At 49.0% G+C, this 17,853-nt stretch overlaps 1 pseudogene; it reads left to right on the top strand.

The window, feature by feature from the left end:
• Positions 1 to 3,164: 3,164 nt before the first annotated feature.
• Positions 3,165 to 5,825, top strand: LOC140454556 (adenosine receptor A1 pseudogene; annotated as a pseudogene).
• The last annotated feature ends 12,028 nt before the right edge of the window (positions 5,826 to 17,853 follow it).

Raw genomic sequence — 17,853 nt, 5'->3', positions numbered from 1 at the left:
AAGGGTATTTAAGAGTTGATCTCCATTTCGGTGGGTCTGGAGTCACGTGTAGGCCAGACCAGGATAAGGACGGCAGATTTCCTTCCCGAAAGGACATCGATGATAGTTTCACCCTCACTGGGACTACCTCTGTAGCATCACACAGCACAGAAACAGACCCTTCGGCCCAACCAATCTGTGCTGGCCATAATCCCAAACTAAACTATTCCACCCGCCTGTGTTTGGCCCATACCCTCCAAACCCTTCCTTATTCATGTCTCTGTGAATGAATTTAAAAAAACACAAACCTCTTCCCCTTTTCCGTCCTCTCAATCTCTGTCGTCATCTCTATTCCCTTCCCCATCACCTGCCCATCCAGTTTCCTCTTAAACCCACACCATTCACTCCCTGTGGGAGCGAGTCTCACCTTCTCCCCACTCTCTGGGTAAATACTGCTGGATTGCCGATGGGAATTTCCTGGAGCCTATCTTATACCATGAGGGCGAACTCTCTGTCTCCAATCCATCGAAACATTTCAGCATTTTAATGACCTCCACTAGGTCACTCTCCACCCCCTTCCCAGCTTTTATTTCCAAGAGGGTAGAGCCTGAGCCTGGAAATCTTCTCCTAAGGTCTAGCTCGGTGCATTTCCTGTGTTCACGTTGGTAAATCTCCTCCATACCCTCTCCAGGGCCTCGATATTCTTCTTATAAATGGTGGCCAGAGCTCAATACACTCAGGGTCATAGTGTCAGAGATACAGGTCCTTCGGCCCATCGAGTCTGTTATGGTCAGCTAACTCTTAGAATCCCATTTCCCAACAGTTGGTCCTGGTTAAGGGCTCTAGCCCAAAACATCGATTCCCCTGCTCCTCAGATGCTGCCTGACCTGCTATGCTTTTCCAGCACCACTGTCTTGACTATAGCCTTGTGTGTCTTAGCATTAAAAATACACATTTAATGACAGTAAACTTTTCAGTAACCAGTACCTACAGGACCAGGAATGTGTCTGTCAATCAAGAGGTCTGCATAGTCAATGTAAGAACGCGCATTAAGTTATAGAGACATGATGCAGGAGTTATACACAACACTGTTATACTTTATTGACACTTAAATAATAATTCAACTTTGCCTTTAATAAAACTTAACAAGGGACAGCCTTCTCACTTACACCCTCACTGGACATTATGGTGCTGGAGGAGAAATTGACTCGAAATTGAATCATTGATACTTCATGTGGCCTTTTGAATGAACAATGAAGTATATTTACATTGAGATAAATATGTTTTTGAAAAATAATTGGACAGAACAATATGCTAAATGTAGTTGAGGTATATAATTTGTGCTGCGTTATCGAAAATGCCGCTTCATTAAAAGGTTAAACCAGCCTTTGCTGTATTTTTTCAGGCAGTGAGTTCTGGGTTCCTACCACCCTCTGGATGAAAACATGTTCCCTCAGATCTCCTCTATGCCTCCTGCTCCTTTACCCCTGTCTCCTGGTCTTTGGGCCCTCCCCCAAGGGGAAGTGTTTCTTCCTGTCTACCTTATCCATCACCCTCATAATCTTTTCCATCTCAGTCATGTCAAAGATAAAGAGAAACCTCTTCAGCCAGAGAGTGTGGAATCGATGGAACTCATTGCCACAGAACGCTGTGGAGGCCAGGTCATTGAGTATATTTAAGACAGAGATAGATAGGTTCTTGAGTATCAAGGGGATTGAGGGTTATGGGGTGAAAGCAGGAGAATGGGGTTAAGAAATTTATCAGCCATGATTCAGCAGAGCAGACCTGATGAACCAAATGGCCTAATTTCTGCTCCTATGTCTTCTGGTCTTATATTGCCATTTCTCAGTCGTCTCTATTCCGAGGCAAACTGCCCCATTCTGTCCAATCGCTCTTCAAAAGTACAACTCTTCAGACCAGGCAATATCATAGAATCCCAACAGTGTGGAAGCAGGCCATTCAGCCCGTTGAGTCAACACCAACCGTTCGAAGCACATCCTATCCAGACCCACCCTATTCCTGTAACCCTACATTTCCCATGGCTAACCCACCTAGCCTGCACATCCCTGAACACTATGAGCAATTAGCATGGCCAATCCACCCTAACCTGCACATCTTTGTACTGTGGGAGGAAACCGGAGCACCCGGAGGAAACCCCACACAGACACGGGGAGAATGTGCAAACTCCACACAGTTGCCCGAGGCTGGAATTGAACCCGGGTCCCTGGTGCTGTGAGGCCACTGTGCCACCCTTAGTATCCCGATAACTCTCGTCTGCACTGGCAGGACCCTAACTGTGATCAAACTAAAGTTCAATACAGATTTATCATAATTCCTTACTTTTCAATTATCAACCCGTCATCTTGGAAGTTGTAGGCACGGTGGGCCTGTTAAATGCCGATAAGATTTGGGCATCTTTGTAAGGACACCATGCCAGATAACATTCCGAAACCACAATGAGAGACTGGTCACTGGAAGGACATTGTAAAAGGGCGGTACGGTTGCTCAGTGGTCAGCGCTGCTATCTTAAAGCACCAGGGACCCGGGTTCAATTCCAGCCTCAGGCAACTGTCTGTGTGGAGTTTACACGTTCTCCCTGCGGGTTTCCTCCGGATGCTCCGGTTTCCTCCCACAGTCCAAAGATGTTCAGGTTAAGGTGGATTGGCCATGGGAAATTGCCTGTAGTGTTCAGGGATGTGTAGGTTAGGTGCATTAGTCAGGGGTAAATGTAGAGTAATAGGGTAGGGGAATGGGTTTGGGTGGGATACTCTTCAGAGGGTCAGTGTGGACTTGTAGGGCCAAAGGGCCTGTCACCACACTGTAGGGATTTAATGAAAGAATTCAATTGTCCTTGAAGGTGAACTAAAGGGGGAATAACATAAAAGAATTCTCTGACTGAATGTTGCTTTCCCTTATCAAAGAAAGATGATAAACTCCTTACACGCTTACAATTAATTACCTGTTCCCATCATGAAAAATTAGTTGGGATATCTCCTTGATGAGCAGTGACCTAAGGGGCTAGTAATCTACTGCTTAGAAGGTGAGATTAGGTTGGACAGCTCCTGGGTAACCACAGACACAATGGGCTGAATGGTGCCCCCCTGCTTCCATGTTGTGAACTTTCAATGAGTAGAGTGGGAGTTCCACCCTTCTAAAATTGTACCTTTTTCATCCCCTGCAAGGGCAAAACAGAACGACCTAAATCGTCCTGTTGAAGATTTGTGTACAGCTATTTGGAAAACCATCGAGGAGCCATGAGGAATTAAGGCAGGAGTCAATGCGGAGAGGAATTTCTCATTTCACTATGGACGGATTGGCAGGTTATGTCAGGAATGTGTCAAACCTGTCCCAGAGTGAGATCAATTGCACCAACCCTTCCTTGCCCATCAACGTTGGATATTTTATTGCAGAGGCATTAACCGCGTTCCTTGCCGTTTTCGGGAATGTCTTTATCTGTTTTGTTGTGGCCAGGAACAGGAAGCTGAGGACGGCGACAAATTACCTCCTGGTGTCACTGGCCGTGGCGGACATATTGGTTGGGGCAATTGCCATCCCGTGCGCCCTGCTGACGGACGTCGGCCTACCCCGGTGCAGCTACTACCTCTGCGTCCTCATGCTGTGCACCCTGCTGGTCCTCACTCAAGCGTCCATCTTCGGCATGTTCACCATCGCTGTGGAGCGCTACATCGCTATCCTGAGGCCCTTCCGTTACCCGGTCCTGGTGACGCCCGGGAACGCCGGCCTGGCCATCGCCACGACGTGGGCGCTGGCTGTGGCCATTGGGCTGGTGCCCCTGATGGGATGGCGCAAGGTGCGGGTCTCCGACAGAGGCTGCTTCTTCAACGTTGTCATCGACGAGAGCTACATGGTCTACTTCAACTTCCTCGGCTGCACCCTGTTGCCCCTCCTTGCCATGTTCGTCATCTACGCCAAGATATTCTTCGAGGTGAAGCGGCAGATCCGGAGGATAGCCGAGAGACACGTCGGCATCAGCGCAGAGGAGAAACGCCGGAGGATTATCTATAGGGAGCTCCAGACGGCAATGTCACTCTTCATCGTCCTCTTCTGTTTCACCCTGAGCTGGATTCCGATCCATATCCTACACTGCATCAGACTCTATTGCCCAGAGTGCGATGTCTCCACGTCCATGATGCTGACCATGGTCATTCTGTCCCACTTCAACTCAGTCATCAACCCCGTCATCTACGTCTTCAGGATCAAGGCCTTCTGGGAAGCCTTCAAGGAGGTCTCCTCATGCATCCCCTACCCCTCGCTCTTCGGGAAGTATTCCAAATCGAACTTGACCGTGATGATTACAGCCGAAACTTTCAGGAATCGGAACAATGCGTTGCCGGGGTTGTAGGACTGGGGAGAGGAACTCCAAGGGTTTTGTTGGGCTGCCGTGACCCAGTGACCTGGCACCCTCTCAGTTGGGACACTCTCTGTTTCGTCAATTCTGTTTCCGTCTGAATTCTGTTTCTGGTGATCAGGACCCACGAACCGGGAGTGCTCAGAGGTCACTCTTTGTAGCTTCATAAAGAACAGAGAAGGTCCATCAGGTCTGCACCTACATAACTACCGCTAATAGTGCACTCATCCCAATTGTCCCATATCCTTGATTCCTTTGGACTGGGGACCAGGGAGGTGTGTGCTGTGAGGAGGATGCTAAGAGGCTGCAGGGTGACTTGGACAGACTGGCTGAGAGGGGCCAATTCGTGGCAAGTGCGATATAATGCAAGGTTATCCACCTTGGTGGCAAAAACAGGAAGGCAGATTATTACCTGAACGGTAGCAGTTTAGGGAAAGGTGAGGTGGGATGAGACCTGGGTGTCACGGTGGAACAGTCGCTGAAGGTTGGCATGGAGGTACAGCAGGAAGTGAGGAAAGCTAATGGCATACTGGCCTTCATAGAGAGAGGATTGGAGTTAGGATGTCTTGCTGCAGTTATACAGGGCTTTGGTGAGGGCACTCCTTGAGTATTATGTGCAGTTGGGGATTAGATTAGATTCCCTACAGTACGGGAAACAGGCCCTTCGGCCCAACAAGTCCACATCAATCCTCAGAAGAGTAACCCACCCAGACCCATTTCCCTCTGACTAATGCACCTAACACCCTGGACAATTTAGCACGGCCAATTCACCCTAACCTGCACATCTTTGGATTGTGAGAGGAAACCCACGCAGACATGGGGAGAATGAGCAAACTCCACACAGACAGTCACCTGAGGCTGGAATCGAACCTGGGACCCTGTGCTATGAGGCAGCAGTGCCCGAGTCTGAGAAAGGACATTCTTGCTATTGAAGGAGTCCAGTGAAGGTTCACCAGGCTGATTCCTGGAATGGAAGGAGTGATTTCTGAGGAAAGGCTGGATCAACTGGGCTTCTACTCACTGGAATTTAGAATAATGGGAGGGGCATCTCATGGAAACATATAAAATCCTGATTGGACTGGACAGGCTGGATGAGGGAAGAATGTTCCCGATGTTGGGGAAGTCCAGAACTAGGGGTCACCGTCAAAGAATAAGGGGTAAGCCATTCAGGACGGAGATCAGGAAGAAATTCTTCCCTCAGAGAGTCATGAACCTGTGGAATTCTCTCCCACAGGAAGCTGTTGGGGCCAGTTCATCAGATACATTAAAGAGGGAACTGGACGTGATCCTTGTGGCTAAATGGATCAAGGGGTATGGAGAGAAATATGGAACGTGATACTGAGATTGCATGATCAGCCACGATCCTATTGAATGGTGATGCAGGCTCGAAGGGCCGAATAGCCTATTCCTGGACCTATTTTCTATGTTTCTATGTTATTAAATGTGACAATTCATAATGTTTTGCTTCTGATCCAGTTGCCTGTCAATTATAATGTAAATAATTAAAATTAATTTGCAGGATGTGGCTGGGCCAACATTTATTGCCCTTTCGATGGTGAGGCAGTGAGGAGATTCTCAATAACTGAATCATTTTTTCAAGCTATTTCAGGGGACAACCACATCGCTGTGGGTCTGGAGTCATGTGTAGGCCAGACTGGGTAAGGATGGCAGATTTCCTTCCCTGAAGGATATTAGTGAACTGGGTGGGTTTTTACAATAGGGTCCAACACTAAGGCTCATTGTTAATTCCAGGTGTATTTGAATTTCCTAGCTGTAGTGATGGGATTTGATGTCTTGTCTCCAGATCATCACAACGGGCTTTCTTGCATTTGATCATTGTTGCCAGTAGATAAAGTTTGTCAAAGATTTCTGTCTTTTCAGTCATCAGGACAATTCACAAGAGTAAACATTCTGAGACTTGGATGAGAATTTGGGAGGTACGGTTAGTAAGTTTGCAGATGACTCCAAGATTGGTGACAAAGTGGAGAGTGAGGAAGGTTATCGGGGAGTACAGCGAAATCTGGATCATCTGGGCTGAGGAATGGCAGATGGACCTTAATTTGGATAAATGCGAGGTATTGCATTTTGGTCAGGCAAACCAGGGCAGGACTTCCACAGTCAATGGTAGGGTGCTGGGGAGTGCAATAGAACTAAGTGATTTAGGGGTACAGGTTCATTGCTCCTTGAAAGTGGAGTCACAGGTAGACAGGGTGATGAACAAGGCTTTCAGCATGTTAGCTTTCATCAGCCAGAGAATGGGATGTCTTGTTGCAGCTGTACAAGACGTCGGTGAGGCCACAATTGGAGTACTGTGTGCAGTTCTGGTCACCCTACTGTGGAAAGGATATTATTAAACTAGAACAAGTGCAGACAAGATAAATCTTGTCTGGATGCTATCTGGGCTGGAAGGTTGGAGTTAGACGGAGAGGTGGGAGTGCAGGAGACTGAGGGGTGACCTTATAGAGGTTTATAAAATCGTGAGTGGCATTGATGAGGTAGATATCCAACAACTTTTCCCCAGGGTAGGGGAGCGAAAAACCAGATGGCATAGGTTTAAGGTGAGAGGGGAGGGATACAAAGGTCCTGAAGGGCACTTTTTTCATACAGAGGGTGGTGAGTGTCTGGAGCAGCTTGCCAGAGGTAGTGGTGGAGCCGAGGACAACTTAAGAAACATTTAGACAGGTAGATGGATGGGATAGGTATGGAAGGATATGGGCCAAATGGAGGTAAATGGGATTAGTTTAATTGTGAAAATGGGACAGCACGAGCAAGTTGGGCCGAAGGGCCTGTTCCATGCTGCAGACCCCAATGTACCTCTGACTTCCATGTAACATTGGGACTTCTTGTGAATCGTCCTGAATATTGCTGGAAGAAAAATGGTGACAAAACGTCTTTACTTCAGTGACCCTGAGAGTCTGTCCCACCAAGTGACTATGTGTAACTTGGATACAGTAAGGACTGCAGATGCTGGAAGCAAGAGTCAGTAGATAGTCATAGAATCATAGAGATGTTGTGAAACTTGAAAGGGTTCAGAAAAGATGTACAAGGATATTGCCAGGGTTGGAGGATTGAGCTACAGGGAGAGGCTGAACAGGCTGGGGCTGTTTTCCCTGGAGTGTCGGAGGCTGAGGGGTGACGTTATAGAGGTTTACAAAATTATGAGGGGCATGGATAGGATAAATAGACAAAGTCTTTTCCCTGGAGTTGGGGAGTCCAGAACTAGAGGGCATAGGTTTAGGGTGAGAGGGGAAAGATATAAAAGGGACCTAAGGGGAAACTTTTTCACACAGAGGGTGGTGTGTGTATGGAATGAGCTGCCAGAGGAAGTGGTGGAGGCTGGTACAATTACAACATTTAAAAGGCATCTGGATGGGGATATGAATAGGAAGGGTTTGGAGGGATATGGGCCGGGTGCTGGCAGGTGGGGATATCTGGTCGGCATGGACAGGATGGACCGAAGGGTCAGTTTCCATGCTGTACATCTCTATGACTCACCCTAAACCTATGTCCTCTAGTTCTGGACTCCCCCACCCCAGGGAAAAGACTTTGTCTACAAGGTGACCGCTGAATCCACGGAGTTGGTTTCCACGGTCTCAGTTACCTGTGGTTTACCGCAGCCCGAACATATTACAGGGAACATTCCAGAACTAGGGACCGGGGGCTACCGGGAAAGTACATTTTCCATATAAATGAATGGGTTCACTCATATCCTCAATTCCGGGCTTCTGCAGTTGGTCTTAGAACATATCCCCCACGGGTACTGGGGGTTGGGGGGTGGGAAGCTACTGTATTTACCCTCTCCATGCCCCTCATGATTTTATGAACCTCTATAAGGTCACCCCTCAGCCTCCGACGCTCCAGGGAAAACAGCCCCAGCCTGTTCAGCCTCTCCCTTTTGTTCAAACCCTCTAACCACAGCAACATCCTTGTAAATCTTTTCTGAACCCTTTCAAGTTTCACAACATCCTTCCGATAGGAGGGATACCAGAATTGCACGCAACACTGAGATGCTGTCCTACCTGCTGCGCTTCTCCAGCTTCACAGCTATTGACAGCGTTTTAGCTCTGCTCTGCTGAGCCCACTTTACCTTCAGCTTTTAAAGTTTTGCCAATGATTTGTTGCCAACGATTCACTCCAGATGTTCTCCGTGAAGTAGAGAAGGTGAAGAGGGGGCTTGAGCGAGGTGTTCAAACCTTCGAAGGGTTTTGATGCAGTAAGCAGGGAGAGACTGTGTCCAGGGGCAGGAGGGTCAAAGGACAGATTGGGAAAAGGATCCCGAGGTGATGGGAAGCAGTGTTCCTGTTGAACTCAGCAAAATGTGGTCTGGAACGCATTGCCTGGAAGAGGAGGCAGGCTCAGCAGGAACTTTCAAAAGGGAATTTGATAACTATTTGAAAAGGCACATTTTCAGCACTTACGGGAAAAGAGCAGAGGGACAGTGGGATTGTATTGTTTAATATGTTGATCTCACTGCCTCCATCACTGATGCACAGTTGCAGCAGTGTGTACCATCTACAAGATTCACTGTCGCATCATACCATACCCCTTTGCAAATCCACAATCTCTACCATCTAGAAGAACAAGGACCATCCCCTGCAAGTTCTCCCCCAAGTTACTCACTGTCCCAAATTGGAAATATAATCGTCCGTCCCTTCAGTGGCGCTGGATTAGGTTCCTGGAATTCCCTCCCTAACGTCACCATGGAATCACTACAGTATGGAAGCAGGCCATTTGGCCCATCGAGTCCGCACCACCCCGCCAAAGTACAGCTTATCCAGACCCACCCCCGACTCTATCTGTGCATTTATCATGGCTAATCCACCTAGCCTGCACATCTTTGGGCACTACAGAGCAACTTCCCACAGCCAATCCATCCTAACCTGCACATCTTTGGACTGTGGGAGGAAACCGGAGCACCCGGAGGAAACCTACGCAGACACGGGGAGAACATGCAAACTCCACACAGACAGTCGCCCGAGGGTGGGATCGAACCCTGGCACCATGAGGCAGCGGTACTAACCACTGAGCCACCATCCCACCCCATGGGTGTCCCTCCACCACGTGGGACTGCAGTGATACAAGTTGGCAGCTCACTGCTATCTTTTCAAGGGGCAATTAGGGATGAACGATACACATGGGCCAGCTGGCAATGCCCCACATCCCGTAAGAGGTGAGGAAGAGTCCTTACTGCCTTGCCCATGCATTAGTCGACAGGCACTTGGGAGGAGGGTACTGAAGGAAAGGTGAACTCTGTCAGTTTTGGTGGTGTTTGCGGTTTGATGAACAATGATTCTCAGTGGTTTTGCTGAAGATATTGATCTGAACTCAATTTCTTTAATTTGAATGGTACAAGGTCATATCACAGGAGGAGATCGCTCTGCCCATCACCTCTAAGTCAGCTGTTTTGAATAACCTTCTCTCCACAGTTCTATATCTTCCCTCATCACCAGATGCGGTTAACTCTGAGCTTACTGTCACCCGGTGAGGTTCAAGAACAGCCAGCTTCAGAGGCAGACGATGAGTTGAGGTACTGCACAGTTCTCTGGCATCGGGAGTACTGTGTACTGTCTACCTTCTTTGGGCAGAGCTGGATAGATGGGCTGAATGGCCTACCTCAATTTCCATGTTAGTTCTCTCAGGGAGAATGTAAAATAAACAGAGATCACTCAAGCAGGTTTACTCAACCAATACCTGGAGTAAGCAAATTGTCTTATGAACAAATGTTCGTAAGACTTTTTTTAAAATTCAGGTATGCGATGAGGGCCACTCTGGCTAGGCCCAACACTTATTGCCCATCCCTAATTGCCCCAGTGGGCAGTTTAAGAGCCAACCCCATTGCTGTGGGTCTGGAGTCACATGTAGGCCAGACCAGGTAAGGATGGCAGATTCCTACCCTAAAGGACATTAGTGACCCACATGGGTTGTTCTGACAATCGACGATCATCACTGGACACTTACTTCCAGATTTTTAAAAAATTGAATTCAAATTTCACCATTGACCGTGGCAGGATTTGAACCCAGCTGCCCAAAACATGTCTAGGGTCTCAGGATTAAAATCTCAACGATAATACCACTCAGCTTTACCAACATGGCAGCCTCTGGAATTCAGAAGGGTCATACAACCCCTACAGTGTGGAAGCAGGCCATTCAGCCCATCAAGTCCATGCCAACCCTACGAAGGGCATTCTACCCAAACCCACCAACTCCTTACCCTGTATTCCCCATGACCCATCCACCCTGACCTGCACATCTTTTGGACTGTGGGAGGAAACCGGAGCACCCGGAGGAAACCCACACAGACACAGGGAGAATGTGCAAACTCCACACAGACAGACACCTGGGGGTGGGATTGAACCTGGGCCCCTAGCGCTGTGAGGTAGCAGTGCTGACCACTGAACCGTCCTCAGAGTAGGGGTCCTCCACTAATATCTCAGATGAGCAGATTCGTTTTGTATCCTCTGGAATTTGGAAGAGGCGGAAGTGACTGAATTGAAACATCAAGGATCCTGTGGGGGACCTGACCGGGTGGATGTGGGAAGGATGGTTCCTCTTGCGAGAGAACGTAGAACTGACGCATTTAAAAGAGAGAAGAGGTGAATATTTCTCGCACAGAATCACTAGACCCTGGCGCTTTCTTCCTGAAAAGGTGGTGAAAAATGAATATTTTTTAAGGCGGATTTTTGTTTTAGATTCCTTACAGGGGGGAAACAGGCCCTTCGGCCCAACCAGTCTGCCAAAGCGCACCTACCCAAACCCATTCCCCTATATTTACCCCTTCACCTAACACTACGGGCAATTTAGCATGGCCAATTCACCTAACCTGCACTTTGGATTGTGGGAGGAAACCAGAGCACCCGGAGGAAACCCACGCAGACACGGGGAGAATATGCAAACTCCACACAGTCAGTCACCTGAGGCGGGAATTGAACCCTGGTCTCTGGCGCTGTGAGGCAGCAGTGCTAACCACTGTGCCACCGTGCCGCCCACGACATATTCTTGTTAAGCAAGTAGGGTGGGCAGGAATAAAGACATTTCTTAAACTCACTTGCAGAATTTGGGCGTCTTTGGCTAGGCCAGAATTTATTGCCCAGGCAGAGGGTAGTTTAAAAGTCGACCCCATTGCTGTGGGTCTGGAGTCACATGTAGGCCAGACTGGTTAAAGATGGCAGATTTCCTTCCCTAAAGGACATTGGAGAACCAGGTGGAATTTCTGACAATGGAGTCACGGCTATCCTTAGACTTGTAGTTCCAGATTTCTTTTTCAAATTTGAATTCAAATTCCACCATCTGCCCTGACAGGATTCAAACCTGGAAGGTTCCCTGGGTCTCTGGATAAATAGTCCAGGCCATCGCCTCACTTTGTGATTTGAGATTACAGTTAGATCTGCTGAGATTTTATTGGATGGTGAAACAGACTGGAGGGGCTGAATGGTCTACTCCAACTCCTAGGTTTTCTCGGGGGGGCACTTCTTGACCAGCTGAACTTGTCACTTCCCCACGCAGTGTCCGATGGAATCACCTCCAGGCCGGAATGTCCGTGCTGAGGCCAGGCAGGGCTGGGAGACCACCACACCAGACTGAGGGACCACCACACCAGGCCAAGAGACCACCACACCAGACTGAGGGACCACCACACCAGGCCGAGAGACCACCACACCAGACTGAGGGACCACCACACCAGACTGAGAGACCACCACACCAGGCCAAGAGACCACCACACCAGGCCGAGAGACCACCACACCAGGCCGAGAGACCACCACACCAGGCCAAGAGACCACCACACCAGGCCGAGAGATCACCACACCAGGCCGAGAGATCACCACACCAAGCTGGAAAACCACCACATCAGCTGGAAGACCACCATACAGGGCTTGGAGACCACCACAGTGAGCTGGGAGACCATTACACCAGGGTGAGAAACCGCCACATCAGGCTGGAAGACCACCAGACCAGGTTGGGAGACCACCCAGAATGAGCTGGGAGACCACCACCCCAGACTGGGAGACCACCACACCCCGGGCTGAGAGGATACCATGCTGGGCCAAGAGACGCCCATGCCCGATCAGTCGTCACAATGAGAGCATGCTAATGGCATTAACACCCTCTGGGATTTCTGAATTGGTGATGTTGCCCTGCTAAGAGATATCGAGCAAACATCTGAGGAAATATTCCCTAGAAGTTCAAAGAACCAACAGGAACCTTCCAGGGCAGATGTGAAGATGTTGTTACCTGTGGCTGATACAGCTAAAACCAGGGGACTTCATCTCAGGACAGGGGATTGGTCATTTAAGATCACAGCCAAGAAGAATTTGTTCACTCAGAGGGTGATGGATCTTTGGAATTGTCTACCGGAGAGGGCTCAGATATTGGGCAGGTTCAAGTCAGAGATTGACAATTTGATAAATCAAACAAGGCTGAATTATACAATTAAAACTAGGGCCTTGGGTAGTGATGTGGAACAGAGGGATCTAGGGGTTGAGGTACTTAATTCTTTGAAGTTTGCATCATAGGTAGACAGGGTGGTTAAGAAGGCATTTAGCACGCTTGCCTTCATTGCTCAGATCTTTGAGTAAAGGGATTGGGCCGTTAGGTTGAGGTTGTACAGGATGTTGGTGAGACCTCTTCTGGAGTGCTGTGTCCAGTAGGAAGGATGTTATTAAGCTGAAGAGGGTTCAGAAGAGATTTCCAGGATGTTGCTGGGAATGGAGGTTTTGCATTATAAAGAGAGGCTGTAAAAGGTGAGCCCTGTATCGACTGCTGCTGCACACCGTCCACCTCTTCTCCCTCATCCACCGTCCGGACACGCCTTGGCGTGCCCATTTGCCACCGGGCGGTGGGGATCCCCAGTGGAGGACTCTCTACGCGGGAGTCCTCCCCCTTTCTCTCGGGGATCTGGGGTGGAGGGTGCTGCATGCAGCAGTCCCCTGCAACCGCAGATTGCGGTGGTTCACGGACTCCCAGCCCAACTGCTTGTTCTGTGGCGCTGTGGAGTCTGTGGACCATGTATATATTGGGTGTGGGCGTTTGTACTCCCTTTTTGATTTTCTCAAAAACCTTCTCCTCTGTTTCTGGCTGCACTTCAGTCCCACGCTCCTGATCTTCGGGCACCCGGTACGGAGGAGGGAGGGCAGGTCCGAAGACCTCCTCGTGGGTCTGCTCCTGGGCCTGGCCAAACTGGCCATCAACAGGTCCAGGCAGTGGGCCGTGGAGGGGGTCGTTAGGGCCGACTGCCTGCCCCTCTTCCGGGGTTACGTTAGAGCCCGGGTGTCCTTGGAGAAGGAGCACGCGGTGTCCACCAACACCTTGGAGTTGTTCAGGGAGAGGTGGGCGCCGCAGGGAGTGGAGTGCGTTATTTCCCCGTCCAACTCTATTTTGATTTAGTCCCTACCCTCCCCTTCACTGTTTTGCTCACACAGCATTGCCCTTTGATGTGAAGGGCAGTGCTTGTCACTGGCCACTCGGGTGTTTTCCTAACTTCCTGGTGGTGGAAATTGAATAAAGATTTTAAAAAAAGAGAGAAAAAGTAAAGAGAGGCTGTATAGGCCGAGGCATTTTCACTGGAGCATAGGAGGTTGAGGGGGTGACCTAATGGAGGTTTATAAAATCATGAGGGGCATGGATAAGGTGAATGGCAGGTGTCGCTTCCCCAGGGTGGGGGATTTCAAGACTGGGGCATACTTTTAAGGCAAGAGGAGAGAGATTTAAAAGAGACATGGTTGGGGGGGTGGGGGGACAATTATTTTTATGCAGAGAGTGATCTGTGTGTGGAATGAGCTGCCAGAGGAAGTGGTGGATGTGGGTAGTGTTAAAACATTTAAAAGATAAGTATGTGAGTAGGAAAGGTCTGGAGGGATTTGGGCCAAGTGCAGGCAGGTGGGACTGGTGTAGCTTGGGATTATGGGTTGGCAAGGACTGGTTGGACTGAAGGGTCTGTTTCCGTGCTGTATGACTCTCTGACTCAACTCCATAACAGGTTTGTGAAGATTGATACCATCAAGGAGATGGTGCAGGAAAATGGCATTGAGATAGACCACCAGATATGGTCGAATTCAATGGGCAGGGCAGGTTCGATGGGCTGAATGGCCTACCTTAGTTCCTATGTTAGCTAAACAAAGGTACATCTGTTTTGTCTATAGATGTGTATTGGTCTCTGCCTCAGCCACTGATTGTGGCAAAGCATTTCAGCATGGGCACGATGGGCCAAGTGGTGCACTTCTATGTTGCATACCTCTGTTCTCCAACAAGCCAACGTGTGTGGAAATTTCTCCTCTTCCCTCCTGTCCGTCGCCAATTTTAAATTAACCTCCCATCGCTGTCCGCTCAAATGTGTCATTCTGCACTCAACTCCGGCCGGGCAATAAATGTCAGTCCAGCCAGTCATGCCCACGTCCCACTGGTGAATAAAAAAAAGAAATTTAAATTCACGCCAACGTGACCCTTCAATTGGTTTCTTTCAGTCTTCTCGCTAAGTTCAAAATGACCCGAGGATCTTGATCCTATCCCCCTTCAGCCACAGTTGTGAATCCTTGGCTCAGTCTATGTGATAGCCTCACTGTGGGTGACACAGTCCACTCTGTAATGTGGTGTCCATATTGTGCAAAAATGTTCAGAATCTACTGGCACCCGGTTGGCAGGTTGGGTGAGGGTGGGGGTTTTATCATATCGGGCCATTGAGTCATACAGCACGGAAGCAGACCCTTCGGTCCAGCTCGTCCATGCTGACCCAATATACTAAACTAATCTAGTCCCATTTGCCAGCACCTGGCCCATATCCCTCCAAAGCTGAAAGTGTGTTGCTGGAAAAGCGCAGCAGGTCAGGCAGCATCCAAGGAGCAGGAGAATCGACGTTTCGGGCATAAGCCATTCCTGAAGAAGGGCTTATGCCCGAAACGTCGATTCTCCTGCTCCTTTGATGCTGCCTGACCTGCTGCGCTTTTCCAGCAACACATTTTTCAGCTCTGATCTCCAGCATCTGCAGTCCTCACTTTCTCCATATCCCTCCAAACCCTTCCTATTCATATACCCATCCAAATGCCTCCACCATTTCCTCTGGCAGCTCATTCCATACACGCACCACCCTCTGGGTGGAAAGTTACCCCTTCAGTCCCTTCTAAATATTTCCCCTCTCACCTTAAACCTACACCCTCTAGTTTTGGACTCCCCCACCCCAGGGAAAAGACTTTGTCTAGTTACCTTATCCATGCCCCTCATGATTTTATAAACCTCTATAAGGTCACCCCTCAGCCTCCGACGCTCCAGGGAAAACAGCCCCAGCCTGTTCAGCCTCTCCCTGTAACTCAAACCCTCCAGCCACAGCAACATCCTTGTAAATCCTTTCTGAACCCTTTAATAATATCTTTGCTATAACAATCCATATGGTGTGGTCACACCCACTCACAGCTGGTAAATGGGATTGGTGCTGGTGATAATATATCACTGGACTATAATCCTGAGCTTAAACCTGGTCAGATGATTACTGCAATAAAAGCAACATGCAAGGGGATGGAGAAAAAGAAAGAGAATATCAATCAGCCGAAAAGTCATTCAGAGAGTTAGTACTTAGATGATGGGCTGAATGGCCTAATATTCTGTGACCCTGGGTTTAAATCCCATCATGGCGAAGGGCAACCTTAGAATTCAACAGAACTCTGGAGTGAAGAGTTAACTTACTGGTGACCATGTAGATGAAGGGTTAAGCCCAAAATGCCAACTCTCTTGCTCCTCAGATGTAGCTCCACACCTTATCGACCATGTAATCCCTACCAACTGTTGTTTAAAAAGCATCATGGGAGGTGATGCCCTAGTGGTATTGTTGCTGGACTGTTTATCCAATTCCGGTCTGGCAGCCTCCCAGTCCACTCTGACTCCATTTCTTCCCGGCCTCAGAGCTGACCCGGCAAGGCTCCCACAGCGGTATCTCGGCCCAGTCTCTCTCTCTCTCAGCAGCTTGTGGTGGTGTCTTGGCCTGGTCTCTCGGTGACTCTTGGCAGGTGCTAGCCTGGTCTAATGGCAGGTCTTGGCCCAGTCTCTCAGCAGCTGTGATGGTGTCTCGGCCCAGTGTCTCTGCGGGTCTCAGCCTGGTCTCCCAGTAGTTTATGGTAATATTTCGGCCTGGTCTCTCGCTAGCTCTTGGCAGGTCTTGGCCTGCTCTCTCGGCAGCTTGTTCTAGTATCTCGGTCCGATCTCTTGTCTGTTTGCGATGGCGTCTCGGCCTGGTCTCCTAGTGGCTCTTGACCAGTGGCTTGTATTAGCATTTCAGCCTGGTCTCTCGGTGGTTCTTGGCTGTTCTCAGCCTCGTTTCTCAGCAGCTTCTTGTAGTAGTATCACGGCCTGGTCTCTTGCGGTTGCATCTCGGCAGCTCTTGGCGTGTTGCGGCCTGGTCTCTCAGCGGCTTGTAGAGATTTCTCAGCTCGGCATGTGAGTGGCTCCTGCCTGGGCATGTTCCAGAGGCACCGGGAGAGACGGCTGCTTCAGCTGCAACAATGGCACCGAGGCCCAACACAGGAAGAGCGAGCGTTGAGGGAACTCCCCTGGTATCTGTGGGAGGTGGCATCAAGAACAGGCAGCCGAGATGTCCCAGAGCGCGAGCTAAGTGGAGGACTCATCAAAGACAGTTGAACTTTTAACTTTATTTCCTAATGTTTCGAGTTTAAATTGAGAAAGACTTCTGTGTTAACTATTATCTTATTTCTTTATTTGTCAACTTAGTTTATGAAGGTAATGATTAACCTTTTACCTCTGTTTCTCTTACTGGACTGAACATATATTTTTTGATCCTAGGTACCTTTGTACCTAAGATGGTGCCGTGTGTGGTGATATTAGACACTTTTCACTTACTTCTGTACTTGAGGCAATAAAATCTAAATCTAAATCAGGTAATGTTCTGGGGAACCAGGTTAGGATCCCACCAGGGCAGATGGTGAAGTTTGAATTCAATAGAAATCTGGAATTAAGAATCTAATGATGACCACGAATTCATTGTCAATTGTTGAAAAAAAATCCATTGGGTTCACTAATGTCCTTTAGAGAAAGGAAGCGGCCATCCTTACCTGGTCTGGCCTACACGTGACTCCAGACCCACAGCAATGGGGGTTGGCTCTTAAACTGCCCTCTGGGTAATAAACGTTGGCCCAGTCAGCGACACCCACGTCCCAGGTACAATTAAAAAAAAATCTTTGTAGACCGTCACAAAGACGATGGGCAGAGTGGCCTCCTCCTTCTATGCTGTCTCTGGAAATGGGCGATAGGGTAGAGCGTGAGAAGATGTCTCCACTTGCGCAAGTTAGATAAGGTCTTTCCCCTGGGGTGGGGGAGTCCAGAACTAGAGGGCATAGGTTTAGGGTGAGAGGGGAAAGATATAAAAGGGACCTAAAGGGCAACTTTTTCACAGGGGGGGGGTGCGTGTATGGAATGGGCTGCCAGAGGAAGTGGTGGAGGCTGGTTATTGGTGATATTGTTGGACCCACGAAACCTCTATTCAAACACCTCACTGTGTGACTTGGAGA

Source organism: Chiloscyllium punctatum, chromosome 29, assembly GCF_047496795.1.
Source record: "Chiloscyllium punctatum isolate Juve2018m chromosome 29, sChiPun1.3, whole genome shotgun sequence".
Taxonomy (NCBI): domain Eukaryota; kingdom Metazoa; phylum Chordata; class Chondrichthyes; order Orectolobiformes; family Hemiscylliidae; genus Chiloscyllium; species Chiloscyllium punctatum.
Note: the sequence above shows the minus strand (reverse complement) of the source record. Positions and strands in the feature narration are given on the sequence as shown.